Here is a 6,273-nt window from a genome sequence, read left to right as displayed (position 1 = left end):
TTAAGACACTGGTTACTCTGACAGCAGCCCAGCGGCCAACATTGCCAGTACGTCAGTTTTCAAAGACCTGCCTGACTAGGAAGGTCTTAGCTTGCCAGTGGAGAAATATCAAGGAGGGGGCCAGGCGAAATAACCTCTCTTGGGAGGGAACTCCGCAATGTGGGAGCAGCCACAGAGAAGGCCCCGTCTCGTCTCACCCTCTTGTGTCGGATGTTGATGGGACCGAGAGGAGGCACGTGGGCATTAAAAGGGGCACGTTTTGTGCCAGCCTGTGCCATGGCACCTGTGCAAGTCTCTCATAACGCTGGAACTCATGGGCCTCCAATGGAACCGAGTGTTGGACAGATAAAACAAGTCCTTCTCCACACAGCACATAGTTAAACTGTGGAACTCCCTTCCACAGGAGGAAATGAAGGCCACCAATCTAGATGGCTTCAGAAGAGGATTGGGCAAATTCATGAAGGAGACGACTATCAGCAGCTCCTAGCCAGGATGACTATGCTCTGCGCTCCACAGCTGGAGGCAGCAATACTACTGGATCCCAGTTGTTGGAAACTGCAGGAGGAGAAAGGGATCTTGTGCCCAAATCCTGCTTCCTGGTTTCCCATAATGGACACATGGCTGACCACTGTGAGAACAGGAGGCTGGAGTAGATGGGTCACTGGCCTGATCTTCTGATGTTCTTACATTAAGGACCTAGACTATCCTCCACCAAGGCCAGGGTCTTCTCAGTGATGGCTCCGACATGGTGGAATGCTCTGTCCCATGAGACCAGGGCCTTGCAGGATTTAACCTCCTTCTGTTGGGCCTGTAAGATAGAGCTATTCTGCCTGGCCTTTAATTTGAATTCAGCCTGATCTTTTATTCCCCTTCCTTCCCTCCCCTTTTATGAAGATTACCCACTCTGAGACCCCACAGCTAATTCTCCCCTGGCCTCCTCGCTGGCCCAAGTAGGACCAATTCAGCCACCTAGCCCTGGGGATTATCTAATGCTTACTTCCCCTAAATTGATTTTTGATTTATTTTTATTGTTATTCATGTTTTTATACTGTATTTTATGCTGCTTTTATAATTAAGTGTTTTAAATTTGTTAGCTGCCCTGAGCCCGGTTTTCTGAACCGGGAAGGGTGGGGTATAAATATAAAAATATTATTATTATTACTAGCAAGGCCCCCAGCCAAAAGGGTCTTGATAAAGGCCAGAAGGAATCTTCTTCCGAGGGCAGGTGTCTATGACACCCTCACGTCCAGCATGGGAAAGGGCTCAGTGTTTAGGCACTCACTTTGAATATACAGTGGTACCTCAGTTTTCAAACGTCTCCATTGACGAATGACTCGGTTTTCGAGCGTCGTAAACCCAGAATGCTTCAGTTTTCAAATGTGCCTCAGAAGTCGAACATGCCATGCGGCTTCTGTACTGAGTTTTCCATATTGAGTTTTCTGTACTGAGTTTTCAGTTTTTGAAAGTTCCGGATCTCAAACTGTTTTCCAGAACAGATTACATTTGAAAACCGAGGTACCACTGTAGAAGGTTCGAGGCTCAGTCTCCGCTGGGTGAAGCCTCTAGGTTGGAATGGGATGGCATCCCAGTCTGAAACCCTGGAGAACAGCTGCTGCCAGTTTGTGTCGACAACACTAAGCTATGTGCTGCATGAAGAAGGACCTTAATCTGTCCTGATGCTTCCAGCATCCCAGGCTGCTATAGGGATGAGGCAGCTTAAGGCTGGTCTCTGCTAACAGAAAGAGATTTGTCATCTTCCCAAAGGGCTCTCAGTAACCCTTGAACTTCCTCCCAAAATCACTCCTCCAAACAGCTGGAGTCTTGGAGACGAGCGTTCTCCAGATAGTCTCTGGTTTCCAGGGACAAGATGTCTGTATTTGACACCCAATGATACTTGATTTCAAGGTTCAATATCTATTGATGAACATTTGATGAATGACATCCGCTGATGTTTAGTACTTGACTGCTGACGTCTTCTGAGACTTCTAAGCCTGCCAAAATCAAAGGATGCCAAGGGATGCTAAAGTGCTTGGACTATGGAGCTGAACACTTCTCATTCAAAATCAGAATGGGCACACTGGAAAATTCAGATGGGGGAGAGAAAACTTCATAGAATTATAGAGTGCAGGTACCTCAGGGGTCATCTAGGCTGACCCCCTTCAATGCAGAAATCACAGCTATAGAATCCCCTGACTGATGGCCATCTAGGAGAGCTTGCCACTGTGATGGCCTGGGACTGGGGCTCAGACTCGGAACCAGAGGAGACTCAGTCCGCACCAGATCCTTTGCCACAGACATCATCTGAACCAAGTCTGGGGCCTGATTCTGAAGAGTCCCAGTCTGCACAGCTTCCCCTGCAACAAGCACCAGCTGGGCCGAGTCAGGGGCCTGAGCCTGCCCTGGCTCCAGATGCAGGGATGACCTCGTTGCCTCCAGCTGGGCCATCACTTACAGCTGCTCCACTACTGGTTGGGTCAGGAGAGGCTGAGGCGGCCTCTGGGTCTAGTCACTCACCGATGTCTCCCGAGCTGCAGAGACTGAGGTCTGAGAGGAGGAGAGACCTGAGTACTCGCAGGAGGAGTGCTCGCCTTCGGGTGAGACAGGGAGGTGAGTCGCCGGGGGATCAGGACCGGCCGTTACCCTGACAAAGATAAAAGGCTGTTGGACCCCACGCCAGATTGTGGGAGCAACATTGCTGTTAGCTAGAACCTGCCTGAGACCCTGTGCCTGACCTTGCCTGGTTTCCTGCCTTGTGTCCTGCCTTGGCCTGTCGGACTGACTCCTAGAGGAACCTTCAGATTCTGGACTGGTCCTGGACTGCGTTTTACAGGTTACCCACGGGCCCAGCACAACCACCTTCTGAGGGAGTCAGTTCCACCATTGAATGACTCTTGCCCTTAAAATGGTCTTCCTAATGCTCATTCAGAATCTCCTTCCTTGTAATTTGATTCCCTGCCCTGTCCTCTGGAGTAGGACAAATTGTTGTTGCTATACCAGTGTTTCCCAACCACTGTTCCGCGGCACACTAGTGTGCCGCGAGATGTTGCCTGGTGTGCCGTGGGAAAAATTAAAAAATTGAAAGATTTTTTTTTTTAAAGTCAAATTTTCGATTGGGGCGCCGTCACTAGATGACCCCTAGATGACTCAAGGAGGTGATTATGTAATTTGCTAGCAATTCATGTCCCTCCCGGCGTGACGCTGCGCGCTGACGTCACGGGGCTGTAATGGTGGTGTGCCTCGAGATTTTTTTCATGAAACAAGTGTGCCTTTGCCTAAAAAAGGTTGGGAAACACTGTGCTATACTTTTGTATACTGTCCTTCATATGGATTTATTAAATTTGTATACTGCCCATCGTTGTATTTTTCAGAACAGAAAAATACAAAACAAGAATACAAAATACCGAATGAAACGAAAACAAGCCCATACCCTCTCCCTTCGCAAACACATTTAGGAAACCATAGCATGTTAATGAAAAGCAAGCTGGCTCCGTCTTCCATGTGACAGCCCTCCAGGTATCTGAAGATGGCTATCAAATCACCTCTCCGTCTTCTCTTCTCCAGGCTGAAGATACCCAACCTCCTCCTAAGTCTCGGTTTCCAGGCCCTTGATCATTTACCATTTCAAAGCGTTTGTGAAGATTTGCTTTTGATAAGCTGTCAATTATTTTCTTGGAACCTCAGCCCTGAGGGTTGTATCCCAGATCCTTTGTCTGAGTGTCAGTAGCAAAGCAGTCAAATGCTGCTGCTTTAACATGACTGCTCTATCCTGAGCCTTGCAAGTAAGTGCCCTGAATGTTCAAGGCAAGCAAACCTGAATGTTCAAGGCAAGCTAAACTGAATGTTCAAGGCAATGCTCTACGTAGCTCTTCAGGATTTGGAAACAATCACTTGGCCTCTGTTTTAATTCTTCGTTTTCTGCCTGCGATTCTGTGTGAGGTTTTTTTTTATTATTATTCATATGGATATGCTTCAAGTCCCCCACCATTCATGGACCTCCTGCCAGCCCAGGATTACGAATGTTGCGGCTGATTGGATTTCTAGCCCCAAACAGCCAAAGAGTGCCAGGCTGAGGAAATCAGACGTTGGATGGCCATCTGCTATGGATGCTTTAGATGCATGGGGTTGGGCTGGATGACCCCTGGGGGCCCCTCCTAACCACTCAGTTCTATTATTCCAAGTCTCTCCTCCATCATATCTCTCTCTCCAGGCTTGGCTCCCCATCTGCAAAGGCTGTTGACAAGCCAGGCAGACTGTGAAGGATGTAAAGGAAGCACCAGGCAGACTGTAAAAGATGCGTGGAGCATTAAAAGAGTGCATGATCCGCATGCAGAAGCTGCCACCTGCCAGCCTCTCGTAGCAGATTCTGCTCAAGACCCGCAACCAGGAGGAGAGGAAGGAGGCAATTCTGGGCTGAGCGGACAAGAGACCTGCTCGTGGGCCATTCCTCCTGCTGTCGGGGCTGAAGTCAGACGCAGGTCAGCAGGGAAAGCGCAGGGCTCTGTTGTCAGGGAAGTTAACTATTCGGGGAAGCCACATCCAGCTCTGCAGGTCTGGCTTCTGTGGAGCAGTTGCCAGGACTGGAGGTCCCTGCCCCCCACCCTTTAGAAGGACCCTCGTCTCCCAAATGTTTCCCAAACTTTGTCTGCACACCTCTGGTCTCTGCTCCTCAATATCCTGCACATTCTTGGTGTTATAGGAAAATCCTTGGGCCCACTGGGACTGCCAAAGACACCAGTCAGGAATATAGGAGCAAAACAGCAGCCAGTAGGCCTGGTCTTTCTTCAAAGACTATTGCAACAGGACTCCCACCCACCACACAGAAGAAGCAGGAAGAAGGCCTGAATAAAGAGATGCTTCCTTTTCCCCTTTTCCAATTCCCCTCCCCAGCGCTGCCACCAAAATAAAAAGGCCACCATGTGGCCTATGACTGGGGCACCCGCTGCCCTCTCGGGCCCAGCAAGGCACCCCCATGGCAAGCAGTGACCGTGGAGGGGGCTTACAGCCCCTCCCCAATGCCACCGCCGCTGAAAAACAATCAAGGAAGGCTGGCAAGCAGCCTGTAACAAACAACGCAAAATACTTACCTCAACCTGGTTGCTCACACGTCCTGCAGCCTGGAAGATGATCCTGGAAGGAAGAAAACCAAGTGAGGCTTGGTCAAAAGGGTCAGCCTCTTTTCTTTGGCCTTAGCCCCACCCCCGGCTGGCCGGCCATTGTCCTCCCTGGCCGAGGGCGGGTCAAAGGCCAACCCAAGCAGGTGGGAGGCACCTGTCCAGGTGAGCCCCACTTGGTGCCACAAACCCCACCCACCTGTAGGGAAGGGAGGGCGGAAATAAACACTTTTGGTGAAGCATCATACATACATCATACATATGTCACAAACGGGGAGAGTTGGGGGTGTTTTTTGGCAGAAACCGGCTCATCAGGGTTGCCCCCATTTCTCCCTTGCCCTCCACCTCACACCCTTCAGGTGATACAAAAGAAATATTTACAAGTTCCTATTTTTTCTGGTCAAGGTAATCACACTCCTTTGTCCTGAGCTGAGAACCGAATCCATTCCTGGAGGGTCTGCTATTGTCTGGGGGATGACTACCTGTCTGGCACCCATTTGCCAGTGATTACCTCTTGTGCAAGAGGCGGCTGAGTGGTGGTCTCAGGCTTGAGGGATTAGGGCTGCCCACATCCCAGACTCCCCCCTTGGGAGCCATTCCTTTCCTGAACAGTGGAGTGGCACAAATCCACACTGGAGCCATTTTATATGAATTTCTGAAGTTTTCCCAGTGAGCCAGTACATAGATACATTTATCAGTGAACTGTTGCATTTGGTATTCTGCAGCAGAATAAAGATAGGAAAAACTGTGAAGTGTTTTGTGGGAACATTTGCAGGAGTGATTGTGTTGATTTTGGTAGTCAGGGGCAGGGTGGGGGTGTATGATGTGGGTGACACTGTGGTCTAAACCACTGAGCCTCTTGGGCTTGCTGATTAGAAGGTCAGCGGTGTGAATCTCTGCAATGGAGTGAGCTCCCATTGCTCTGTCCCAGCTCTTGCCAACCTAGCAGTTCAAAAGCACACCAGCGCAAGTAGATAAATAGGTACCACTGCGGCGGGAAGGTAAACGGCATGTCCATGCGCTCTGGCTTCTGTCACAGTGTCCCGTTGCGCCAGAAGCGGTTTAGTCCTGCTGGCCACATGACCTGGAAGGCTGTCTGTGGACAAACGCCAGCTCTCTCGGCCTGAAAAGCGAGATGAGCACTACAACCCCATAGTTGCCT

The 6,273-nt window shown here is 50.0% G+C and overlaps 1 long non-coding RNA gene across 1 annotated transcript; it reads right to left on the bottom strand.

The window, feature by feature from the left end:
* Positions 1–3,925: 3,925 nt before the first annotated feature.
* Positions 3,926–5,867, bottom strand: LOC310687047. Its single transcript, XR_014516147.1, has 2 exons — positions 5,085–5,867; positions 3,926–4,282 (listed from the first exon to the last, which is right to left on the bottom strand). It is a non-coding gene; the product is annotated as an uncharacterized lncRNA (long non-coding RNA).
* Between the last annotated feature and the right edge of the window lie 406 nt (positions 5,868–6,273).

This window comes from Podarcis liolepis (genome assembly GCF_965112155.1).
Source record: "Podarcis liolepis genome assembly, chromosome: 10".
NCBI lineage: Eukaryota > Metazoa > Chordata > Lepidosauria > Squamata > Lacertidae > Podarcis > Podarcis liolepis.
Note: the sequence above shows the minus strand (reverse complement) of the source record. Positions and strands in the feature narration are given on the sequence as shown.